Genomic DNA, 12,895 nt, shown 5'->3' with positions numbered 1-12,895 from the left:
GGGTTGATTTTTGTGTGTAAATGCAGTCCTTTTTAAAAGGGGGTTTCAGAAACCTACAGCAGTCTTGTTTTTCTAACAAAACTCCACCTATCTGGGGTATTTTTGGCTGGGCTTGGTAAATTATACGCTTTTCAAGGAGGTTAAATTTAAACTTATTTTCATTCTGCCGTCATGTTTTTTTTTTTTTTTTTAAATAACAAATTTCTTTGATGCAGAAAAAAGCAGCATTGAGCCAGTGGGTTACACTGGGACTTTAATTGGCTACCAGCTCATTTTTTCTAACTAGTGACTGCTATCGTGACAGCACCCAGAACTCGCAAGTAACACAGAATAGAAACTATACATTATTTACTCCCACTTTCTTAATATTTGCTTGTCGGGTGTCTGACCTGGAAAATGAAAATGCTACATTTTTCATCATCTCAGATTAGTTGACAATATAACATATCAAAGTACGGTTTTGTTGTGTTTATCACACGGTGGGTTTGTACCAAAGACGCACAAGTAGCAAGTTTACACAAAACAAAAAGACTAATTCAGAAAGAAGCCTGAGGGTGACTAAAATGTTTTGTGACGTGGCTCTCTTCTTTTTTTATTATCTGATACATTTTTCAGCACAGAAGTTAAGGAGCACTGGTGGTACAAATGCTGTATAAATTACTCTGTATTATTCAACACTAATATAATCTCGAATCAAACTGCCAGATGTCCTACATTTAATAGCCAAGTCAAAAGATTTATTCAACTAATTACTGCATGAACAGCAATGTCCAAAGATAGTTCAGGTTACTCAGTAAGCTAGTTATTTGAAGATTATTTATTCAGAGAACAATATAATTCCCCTTTTGCAATCTAACAGTAAGTGCCACAAGAAAACACAAAAAGTTTTCAAAGGATTACTGGAGCTGTTAAAGGGTAAAAAGTCTGGAAAATTCATTTCTATCTGGGGAAACAATGAAGCAGGACGTAAAACTTTATCTCAATAGTTACATAGAGGAATCTGAATTTTATTTTGTTTTGAAGCCAAATTGTGCCATAGTAATATTTTATTTAAAAGGAAACTGAAAATGATCAGTATATGAACTAATAGCAATCATAAAGCAGTATTCCGCAGTAAATAGGACTGTGTTTAACACTTTTTGACTACAAAGTAGCCCTTATATATCTCACAGGACCCCAAAATACAGAGCATGCAAGGCTAGAAATATTACAAAAAAACTGATGACAAAAAAACAAACTTTCAGGTTTCTTTTAGTATTTCTAAATTTAGCACTACTGAGTTTTTAGTTATGGAACAAATAGTTATGGAACAAAATGCTACTGTAGCTAAATGCTAGTTATGGAAGAGAATGCTATACAAAATAGTTTTAAAAAAATATATAAAAAAGTGTGATCTATATAATGATCTCCTGTGCATGTGTGAACAAGGAACAATTGCTATGGCACGATACAGAACTTGAACTTTCTTGACAAGAAGAATAAGCTCAAACAAGCCGGTTCAATTTCACCCTAATGAAGTTGTTCTGAAAGTCATGCATCATTGCAAAACCTAAATCATGCTTCATTGCGAAACAAAAAAAAATCAGTTGGAAGCTTCTGAACGTGAAGTGCCCACATCTTCTCTGGTATGTACTGTTTCTGTTTTTATAACCAGAATAACAATCTGATACATGAGAAGCCTCATGGTGGGCCAGTATCCAGTATGTCACTGGCCCCTTTTAAGGGCAGGCGGTGACTCATTTCAAGGAAATATACGGTATAGTGCTGTGCTGCACTTGCTTTTTTTAGGGTCCTCATTCAAAGAATGGGGACCCTTCCATGCTGAGCGTGTCTGTCCGTCCGCCTGTCTGTCACACTCGCCATGGTGAATGCAGTGCGATAACTGTCTTGATTTTGCAGCAATCTGCAATAAGCTTTTGTCATACACTCCTAGACTCATTTAGGCATTTCGGATTGAATTTGGCTATACTCCAATAAACTTTTTTTTTTTTTTAACCTTTCATGTGAAGCTTATCAGGGACAGCCTAGGACGTGACAATCTTTTCATTGTTTTAATATTTTTGTTTTCTGTGAATGCATTGAAAAGCTTGTCACTATTGTTTGCCTACAGTCCTCATATGAAGCTCGAAATACAAAACAAAACCCTTTTCCGCTGGAGCAGAAACCAAGCAAAACTGGCCACGGAACTTTACACGGCGCTTTTACATTTTTTAGCGGCAGCCCAGTAAATCGTTCTTTCGTAATAGTTGCTGGCAGCTCTCCCACGGGGTTGGAATTGAATTTGTTCTTACCGAAGATAGAGCAAATGTGTGTAACTTTTAACATCTCTTCTCAGGCCAGCCAGAGAAACCTGCTTTAAAAATATATCAGCAACTGAAGACGGCTTCTAAAAGTATTCCATATGTGAGGTCCCCAGTGCTGCGCATTGATGATTGCTTTCAGATGGGACGAGTTCTTGTTCCACCTCAGAGTCGCTTGCTGTTAACAGGATGCATGACGCCCCTTCTGATAGCGGGGGTGAAGCCCATTTCTGTGGATTATTTCTTAGTAATTCACTGCTAGTAATCGTGAGCTCAATACATCCACGCCACCCACTTAAACCGTTTTTTTTTTTAAATAGATCCAAAACTCTTTCAAATGAGTTCTCCACATTTCAAAAAGAAAATTGCTAACTCAGGAGAAAAGATGAAAATTGTCTTGTTTTCCCAGACGTATTTTTCTGGCCTGTAGATTTTTGGCGACAAAATACGCACTCTTTTTACACTTACGCGTATTTATTTTAAATATACTGTAGTATAAGCTGTTTCTAATGGTCTGTATAGCGTTAAAATATATATTTCCATTTACTCCAGAGAAGTAGTAACGTTAATTCTGAGGTACTCTGTGATGTAACAGCCAATCATTTTCCATAAGCCTAAATTTCCTGCAGACCACATTCTGAAGTTTGTATAATCTGTGCATTTTTCTTTGGAATGATCTATTACTCTGCTATGATAGTTGACTTCCTTGATGTTCCATATTGTATCTAATTAAATACAGATACATTCTTTAAACACTAAAATGTCCAGAAAGATAAGATTACCAACCCCTCCACCACCTAAATAAGCCAAACATGTTTTGGTGTGTCCACCAAAATAGCAAAGAGGTATAAAAAAGTATATCATATTGAAAAGAAACATGAAATACAGTGCTAATCCAAAACCTCCTTTAAAACACAGAACAGGCTGCTCTTTATCACGTGAAGGGCATTCAGTGAAGGCCTCTATGAGTGGACTTTTAGTTTATTAGTAAAAAAAACCAAAAAAAAATAAAAACCTTTGCTCATCCCACTTATCTGTCATTTTCCAGTCTTGGGTTTTGAGTAAATAACTTATATCAAAAAACATTAAATCAGCTTTACTTTTGTATTTCAAATGTTCAGTTGTCAATATTTTGTATTTCAAAGTTAGGTTGTCAATACCTAACTTTGAAACAGTGCAACAATTATAGTAATTACTATTTCAGCAATGATTGTTGTTCAGATGCACAAGACTGATTTTGAGGAACCAAGATGGGGAAGTATATTACAGTTGCGCTGTGCACCGAACCCCATAGTGACAGTGAAGTACTGTGTGCAACGCTAATATGCTTCCCCAGGTCACTTCCTCTTTTTTTTTTTTTTCTTGTGCTGGAATAGTTAGTAAGCATGGCAGATAATGATGAAAGCAGAAACAACATCAGGGAATGATACCAAACAAACACATGGATATATCAGACAGGCATGCAATAAAATAGTCCAAAAATGGAGATCATAAAAACAGTGGCTAAGCTTACCATGATGGCTTTATTCCTTTTGGATTTTCTCTGTATGTTTTAAATGAGTTGTTAGTGGTTTCATTGGTAGTCTAATTGAGAGAGTCACAGGTTCACCTTCCAAACGCATGACTTTTTGCTTATGCATATCATAGACGTCCACAACATTATACAGTTTACAGAATAATGACCAGAGACATAAACAGTGCTGGTCTAACCCCAGCACAATCACTATCGTCAGTCTTCAATGTTACTAGATAAGCGTCCTCATTCTAACAAGATAAACTGCTTTATTCATGACAGCTTGAGCCATTGTGGACTGAAACAGACCACGTTGTTTGCGTTATATATAATCTATACGGTTGATTTTGTTACTTTGGTGCTGAAAGCGAGTGAAAAAGAACAATAAGCACTGCTGATAGAGTGGTGATGCTTAAGTAAGCAGAGGCATCTGTACTTCCTTTGGGTTAGGTGAAGCGAAAGTGCAACCTGCCAGTAAACAGCTTGACAATTTGTCCATCAGGGATAAGCCCTAAAACCCATTTAGGGGAGGGTGTGGCTTGTAAATATGGATTTTACCGCATTATTATTTGACAGGCAGAGCTGCAATAAAGCCCACTGCCCTTTTAAACAGTGGGGCCCCCGTGCAAGTGGTAGCAATCAGCCGAGACACTGGAGCTAGCAGGAAATCTAAAATTAGTTTTTACTACCTATAATGGAAGATTTACGGGATAGTTTAATTTGCAGTCTTGGGGCTAAAAAGCTGCAGCCGGCGAACAAAAAAACAACTTTCTGAAGTGGGCCAATCAAGCCCTTTCCCCAAACAGGCACCCACAGCACAGCTATACACACTGCCCTGGCAGAAGGTTTGAATTAGGCATCAGGGGGCCTCCACTTAATGCAGCCCTTGTAGGGTTTCGAGTGTCCTTCCATCCCACTCTTCATTCAGTCCTTGTTTTTTAATAGCCTGTGTTGCCAGCATTACACAGCAGTCAATACAAGCTCATATCCACTCCAACTCATATGTTGGCTTACTGTCCGCTCTGAGCTTGAGCAGGTAAGTTTAAGGTCATGACAGGTGTATGAGTGGTGTTTTAATTGGCTCCCACAGCATACTGCTTTCTAATGACTACTAGTTACTGTAGAAGGTTGCATCTGTACGCATTATATACTTAAAGCAAATATGGATCCTTAAACCTGGGCCTACTGGAAACGAACAATACAGCTGGTCTGACATCACAATTGGCACAGTTTCCCTCAGCTAAAATATACAAACATTTCCTCCAAATTAGCCTTTTCATATTGGTATAATGTGAGAAGGAATATATTAAGCACAGAGCACGCTCTCAAACAGTTTGTTGACAAGCACCAAAACTGACCGGCATCAAATTTCATAATATGTCAGTAGTGAAGCCAAGAGAAAATTCGAAAGATGTGATATTAATGAAAAAAATAAATACTGGCACCGTACAGTGGGCATTGGTATGTGATTTTTATTGGTTTATAATTATTTTCAGGAGGTTTTCAAATTTCCCAATCAGTTACTGTTTTCACAAGTCAGATTGGATTTCCCAGAACAAGGAGCGAGATCTGCTTTGTTCATGCAGGTCAAGGCAACCTGGCTTCGGTTTCTGATCACCCTCACCAAAGCTTTTAAGGGTCAGTGTTCTTTTGGTGATATTTTGAATGTGGTTACGCCCAGCCTCACCGCCATTCTAACAAGCCTTTGCGATACACCACCTACTCATAATAGGGCTACATTTGAAGGCAAAACATCAAGTTACTATAGGGTAGAATGGGAACCTGAGCAACAGTCTCTCGTTTTCTATCAAGAGGGCTTTTGGAGGAATGCTTTATGAGTATTAAACTGGATATTTTATTCATAAAAACACTACGTGGATAAAGCGCTATATAATATAGAAAAACTGGCAAAAGATGCAGCTTTTAAAGGACAGGAGAAGAAAATTCACAAAGCCACTTAATCAATGTGTCAATGAACAGTAAGAAAAAAACTCTGAAAGAATGGAAACAACCATTTAAGTTACAAAACTTGAAATAAACAAGCCTGCAAATTAGGCATTCTGTTGTTGTTTTATGTCTTGTTTTTTGACACTAAGGAGGTGTTTTTCTCTTTAAAGAAAAAACAATGCCATAAATAACACTGAAGTTAAAGGTTAAAGTTCACTTAATCTTTAAGAATAACAGACATTCTGTTTCTGTAAGTATGTTTTGTTTTATATGTACAGCTATGGCCAGAGGTTTTGCATCAACCTATAGAATTAACACATTTTGCTTCATAAAGTCGGATTAAACCTGCTGAATGTTAACATATTGAATTAGACTTTTGTGATTTTCTTTGATTACATGATGTTAAATAAAAGATCAAAATGTTCATATAGTTTTTTTTTCAATTATGTATCAGTCCAAAAATTCTAGGTGATGCAAAACGTTTGGCCATAGCTGTACACTGCTTCCCAATGTACATAAAACACATGCTCACAGCTTCGGATGCTTTTGACAGACTTTACCAATTTTAAAAATGTATGGTCTGGTTGACACAAAGACCTGGACTGTTACTAATCCCTGAGGACCGGGTCTGGTCCCCTGCCCTACAGCTTTCTCATGACCCTTACACAAGGCAGGTTCTCAGAATAATGTCAGGAGCAAGTGGTTGATAAATAACGCCATCATGCTTACACTTTGAAGATTGCAAATATATTTCCATCCACAGGAAGTCATATATTATCCTTAGCCCTCCGTCGGTTCTCTGTGTTCAAAGCACATATTTTTTTTCGCTATACTCTTTTACCATTTAGTCTCTCACAAACAGGCTGATTTAGCAGAGATATCCAGAGAGGCAGATGTCAACATTTTACCCGTGTTTCAATCGTCGATAAGCGTGAAATTGTTCTTGTTAACATTACATGTGAAAATACTGACAGATGTCGCCAAATTTACCAGAATTGGGTTGACCACTGACAGCATGTCAATGAAGTGATTGTTCAGCAGTTAGCAACATTCACAAAACTAAGATTACTCAGAACATCCCATATTAGGGTTAATTTAACTATTGTCAGGCTATGACCAAAAAAAATACAAAGGAAGGAACTGGTAATGGACTAAACCATGAATGAGAAGTAAAAGGTAGTGCTATGCTGCCCATTATCATAATGAATATCTCAGCTGGAAGGAAATAGTTTAAAAGATGTGTTAGAAGCAATTTCTGGTCTAATACAGTAGGTTTGGAAATTGCATTAAGGTCCTGTGGTTACAATGCATTGAAAGATAATTGGCAAAAGCAGAATCGGCAGCAGTAGGAAAACTAATCAGGTGTGCTGTTAGAATATCCTTTAGCAGCAACTTCAATGTTAACATAGGCTGGGTAGCATTGACCTTGGAGACATCCATAGTGAGTTAGGGTCAGTGAAACCCATGCTTAAAACTAAACAACACATACTTCAATATTCAAAGCTGGAAGTGAAAACCTTCAGGGCTTGATATTGCATGTATCGGCACAGGAAGCTGATTATATTTATCAATAATATAGCCCATAGATTCTGGCAGCACAAATGTTCTTAATGTGTAAATCTTTTTGCACAGTGTATATGTAAGTACACAATTGTATCAGAAAAGGGTTAGGTTTAGAGTTAGGGTTAGTAATAGAGTTAGGGTTATAGCATGCAAAAAGATGTACACATTAAGTACATAGTAACTATGCATAATAACATTGTAATTGTGTGTAAGTACACAGGTATTTACTAAGTAACTACTATGTAAATACAGAGGAATTAGAGACAGTGCCTTTATTAGATTTGCAATGGAAAATCACCAACAAACTCACTGTTTCATGGAAGGGGAATTACTGGTGCATCCCACACATGAAAGGTTAGGTCAATTCAGAAGGTATCAGGTATTCCTTTAACCACTGTACCAATGAGACAGTTCCTGAAGGGAATCTGTTACCGAATCTGTGACGGCAGTGCTTCGCTCAACGCAGCCTGTTACAAGGGTACACCACTGGCAATGGCAATGCAAGGTTCCTCTTGAGAGGCGAGGGAGCAGTCCAGTCTGCATGTCCATTCACAGAATGGACTCTCTTTTTAAGCCTGTCTGCAAAGTACCCAGCTTCACATATCAACCAAAATTGTCAGCAGGGAAAATCGTAAAAGGTCCTCTGTAATGCCTTAAGGTGGGAGACAATGGAGCGCTCATACTGTCTGTCTATAAACAATTCATAATAACAATCTCTTTTCCTAATTGTACTATTAGGCAGAGAATTGCATTTAATAACTCTAATGCATGTGTAATTCAGGCAGAGCTGGGTTCTAGTAACACTTACTGTGCACATGCGACAACTTAGAAAACACCTGAGGCCTTCTCCGTTTGAAGTGGTTGAAAGTCCAGTTAGATTAAGAAACGCAGCATGATGAAAAATTACAGCTAGACATTCTCTGCTTTTCATTTCTGGAGAATTTTCCACCTAATTCGATACCTTAATATTCAACAGACCCCTTTATATATAAAATATACTCCTAATTCCTAGGGACTTGGATAATTTGTGCCCTGGAAACGATTTTCTACTTGTAAGTGTGCTTCCCTGATTGTTTTTCTCTACCTTGTATATATATATATATATATATATATATATATATATATATATATATATATATATATATATATATATATATATTATAATATATATTTTTTATTTTTTTATATACTTAAACCAACAAACCTAATAAACCATTATCTCAAATGGATAGGTCAAAGGTACTTTCTATAACAGCAATAATTAGATTGTATGTATTTGCCTGAGCACCACATGGTAATATAAGAACTTTTCTTCAAAACGTATAGAACTTTCGATTTTGAATACATGCATTTAGAAAATTTGCAATTGCATTTGTAAATAATCTATCTATTTATATTAATAGTGTAGCGTGCAGGGGAAGGCAGCAGCAGGGCTGGTAGGAGCAAAGGGAGCCGGCTTTTTGGTACAGCGGTATCGGCTCTATGCTGTAGTGCGAGAGGTCCCGGGTTCGCGCCCGCCCTCTCTCCGCCTGTGTGTGTATTGGCTCGCCCCTGTGTGATGCGTCTGCCTGTGTTAACTGAGATCATTACAATATTAAAATGGGAAACTGAAGTTGAAGGTATTATATAGTAATGACAAAATCCTGACTAAAAAGGCAAATTCCAACTAATAGAAATGTGTACAAACGTATGAAATTGCATTACGTGTGTGTGTGAGTAACTCTCTTAAGTTATAATGCAAAGTATTTTTACTCAGTCCCTGGAAAATACACGTTCTGCAATTAGAACAGGAGACAAATAACTGTGTGACTGTACTTCTTTAATGAATGAATGGGTACAGGTGGGAGGGTGATGAAAAATATCCCTAAGGCATCAAGTCTCACAGCACCTGACGCACTACGTGAACCCACCAAGAACAAACATTTTGAACAAGAATTAGTTTGTAATCATTGTGTCTGATGAAATGCCAGTTGCAATCACACATCTGCAGGCACACAATATGTGGGCTACAGCAGGCACATGTTTGCATAGAATCATAGACATATCTTTTCCATAAAACAACAACTTAGAGGCCATTAATTAGAACATTAAAGGTATTCTTTTTAAAAATCATGTTTTTTTCTTTTTTTTTTTAATAATACCGATAATTTCTTCCACGGGTAAAAATACTTAATAATGTTTCCGCTATATTTCACCTCAGGAACAATGTCCCCATAGACTTGCAGTAAGACGAAAGAAGTTGAACAGAACCCCACACATCGATGTGTTTTCTCATCCAAAACAGCAGACAGTGTGAGTCATTTTACTGTTAAACACAATACACAAAGTTTACAAGTAAACTCGCTGTTACAGGATGAAACCTCAAATATTTATTCGATTGTGTTTATTACCGAAGGTTCGTTGCAGTGCATTGCAAACGTGGGTTGAATGTAGTTTGCATATTTTTCCATCCATTGTACTAGTTTTTTATTATTATTTTATTTGCTTTTATATTTATAAAAGATGCAGTTAATGAAGTCGTATTTGCATATTTGATGATAACATGTGCTAGTCAGTTAATTATATTATCAAAAAAAATGTTAGAAAAAATTGGCCCACAATAAGGCATCATATTCCAATTTATTTATTTATTTATTTATTTATTTATTTATTTATTTCTTTTTTTAAATACAAAATTCTGCATATTATGCATATGCACCGAATGTTTTAAATGTACAACAAAATACTGTACACTATAGAACAGCTGTCATGCTTTAACAGAGGGGGAAAATGTCAGGGTTACTTTGTGAACTGAAACATTGGCATCAATACCTTTTTGTTTATAGCTGTATAACCCGCTCGGTGCCGCAAATAAAAACGGGGCTGATTGATCTAACATACTTACAAAAACAAAACTAAAAAAAAAAAGTAAACAAACAAACCAAAAACGCAGACGTTTCGATTAAAACACAGTCCACAGCAATGGACCAACGTAGGCTACTGCTGATGCTTTTATTTTAAGGATACAGTTTGAATAATAACGGTTGTACTTACAATAAAGTTGAAGGAGTCGGGGAATAGGTGTACACAAACGCTCTCGTTCCGATGTGTTGTGTGTTGAGTAAATGGGCTGACTTGAGAGTGTTTGACTGAATGAGTTTCCTTGTTTCTCTAACCATGGATCAGAGCAACTGCCCAGACTACATCTACTATTAGTATAGTATACATCATAGAGACAGACACACAAAACCACTGTGAGCGAGTGAAGGAGGGAGAGAGGGAGGCGAGTGAAAGAGAAAAGAGAGGGAGGCAGAGAGAGAGCGAGGGAGAACGTTCTGAGACCGAATAAAAACATGATGAAGTGAAAGAAACAAAGTTGGTGGTGAAAAGAAATAATAATTTATTTATTAGCATACGCCCTTATCCAGGGCAACTTACAGTTATTAAAAAAAATCACAATACAAAGTATCACCTTAATATCACATTACAGAATCCCATACGGAAAAAATAATATATTGCAGCAGTCAAAGCAATACAAATATATTTTAAATACATGGTAATATATTGTCATTTCTCTCCTAAATATATGCTGTATAGTACAATATATTTAAAAATATATTCTCATACATTTCAGAAAACATTCAAAATATATTGCAGTACATTCCTACAAGACTACAGGATATATTTTATAGATGGCAGAATATTAAATATATATTTTGGATTTCATCAAAATATATTGCAATACATTGTATTAAAAAAAAAAAAAAAAAAAAAAAAAACTGTAGCGTGTCTGCCTTTGGTATTGGCGGTCGGCGGTTCGAATCGGGACCACGTGAATGGAAAAATAAGAAATAAACATATTTAAAGCGTTACAAATGGCTCCCGAGTAGTAGTACGACTCACACGTGATGTGTAGTCTAATTAATGAGTTCAGATGTACGCTGCTCAGTTGCTCCACGCTCGAAGACGAGCTTTCTCTAAGCAGGGTAAATATGTAGAATGACCCCTACTGGCCGAATAGGCACATTGCATGCATAAACACATGACTGCAAACCCTGGCACGTCATCTTTAGCGAAACTGTAGCGTGTCTGTCTGTAGTGCCGAAGGGCGGCGGTTCAAATCCAGACCGCTGTAAGTGTGAAAATAAAATGAATTAATAAATAACAAAAATAAAATAAACGTTACAACAACGGGTCGCTATTGTCTTGACACAAAACAACTTTATAAATGACATTACCTCACAGTACAAGGAATCAGGGACCAAATTAGCATCTGGTCAGAGAGGGGCATGCTGGGACAGAGCGATTGGACTTTCTATCGGCTCTGAAGAACAGGACGGACTGTTCTGTTCCTCTTTTCGGGTGTTAACCCTGGTGTTATTGTTTCCCCTTGTGTGTACCATCGTCCTGTCTTGTGATGTGTTTTATGGAATATATGGAAGCATGCTTTGAAATATGTTCCCTTATATTTTGTTATTTTATATATTTAAATATATTTTTGACATATATTCCCAACATATTTCAAAGTATATGGAAGCATTTGTACCCTTATATTTCATACTATATGTTGGGATATATTTTAAAATATATGTCAATATATGTCTAAAATATATTTAAATATATACAATTATATATTTTTACAATGTATTTCAATATATTATAATAAGAGCAAAATAAAGAATGCAGTAAATAATTACATTTAAGAGCGAGTTCAACTAAGAGCAGTTAACTTATAGTAAAAATATTTGCTTATAGGAGTGAAATCCATTAAGAGCACATAGTAAGTACGATAAATGGATAAGAACAATTTCAAATAAGAGCAGTTACCAAAAACGTGAATATGGATATCTAAGAGTAAAATAATGAAACTGATATGCAAATAATATGGCTTACTAAATTACTAATTATATTCGGTATTTAAAGTCGTAAACATAATTTAAAATAAATCATTATAAAGCGACATCGAACTGCACAAGAACCCACGAAAATGTGCGGTGCAAAAAAAGATGAACATGGTATTTATGCAGAACAGCCGTTATTGCAGTCTGTCATCAGTTGGCCTCATACCAACTAGGATGCTATCCCTCCTGTAATTAGCCTAGGTGCTTTGCTGCAGTATGAATCCATAATATTTGTGTCTCCTAAAAATCAATCAAAGTGAAAGTGAAGTTGTCACAGAATTGTGTGTGAAGTTCAGGGGTGAGGTGGTTTGGGAGAGAGTCTTGCCTCTTTTCAGTTTCAATATTTACCTTCTTTCATGTATAGTGCATCCCAAGCTCACATATTAAACAGTGATGATAGCTAGTCTCCCTGTTCAGATGCATAACTACTGATATGCAGGGCTAGATTCTCAAAGCACCTGACTCCAAACCGTTACTGGCAACCAGTAAAGTTAACAAAACCACAAATAAACAACGTATGGACCATATTTTCACAGCGTTTCCTCTATTACTTAATTAACACCTGTTTTTTTTTTTTAAAAAAAGGAGAAAAAAATGTCAGTGTTACAAAAATGAAAAACAAAACACCTTCAGGATGCTGAAGGGAACTTGAAACGCTTAACGTTGTTTGGTTCTAGTTTTATAACATTAAT

General features: G+C 36.4%; 1 protein-coding gene across 9 annotated transcripts in view; it reads right to left on the bottom strand.

Annotated features, from left to right (window-relative positions):
• Window positions 1-10,565, bottom strand: part of LOC117406025 (transcriptional regulator Erg) — a 69,089-nt gene extending 58,524 nt beyond the window's left edge. For 4 of the 9 annotated variants that reach the window (XM_059028153.1, XM_059028158.1, XM_059028160.1 and 1 more), the window contains exon 1: window positions 10,357-10,562. The gene's annotated coding sequence lies outside the window, so the exon portion shown is untranslated. Of the gene's footprint in view, window positions 1-10,356 lie in introns of all 9 variants that reach the window. The other 5 variants (XM_059028151.1, XM_059028157.1, XM_059028154.1 and 2 more) reach the window with 3 other exon arrangements.
• Between the last annotated feature and the right edge of the window lie 2,330 nt (window positions 10,566-12,895).

The sequence above is a fragment of the Acipenser ruthenus genome, chromosome 8 (genome assembly GCF_902713425.1).
Source record: "Acipenser ruthenus chromosome 8, fAciRut3.2 maternal haplotype, whole genome shotgun sequence".
Lineage (NCBI taxonomy): Eukaryota > Metazoa > Chordata > Actinopteri > Acipenseriformes > Acipenseridae > Acipenser > Acipenser ruthenus.
This window is presented reverse-complemented; position numbering and strand designations above follow the sequence as displayed.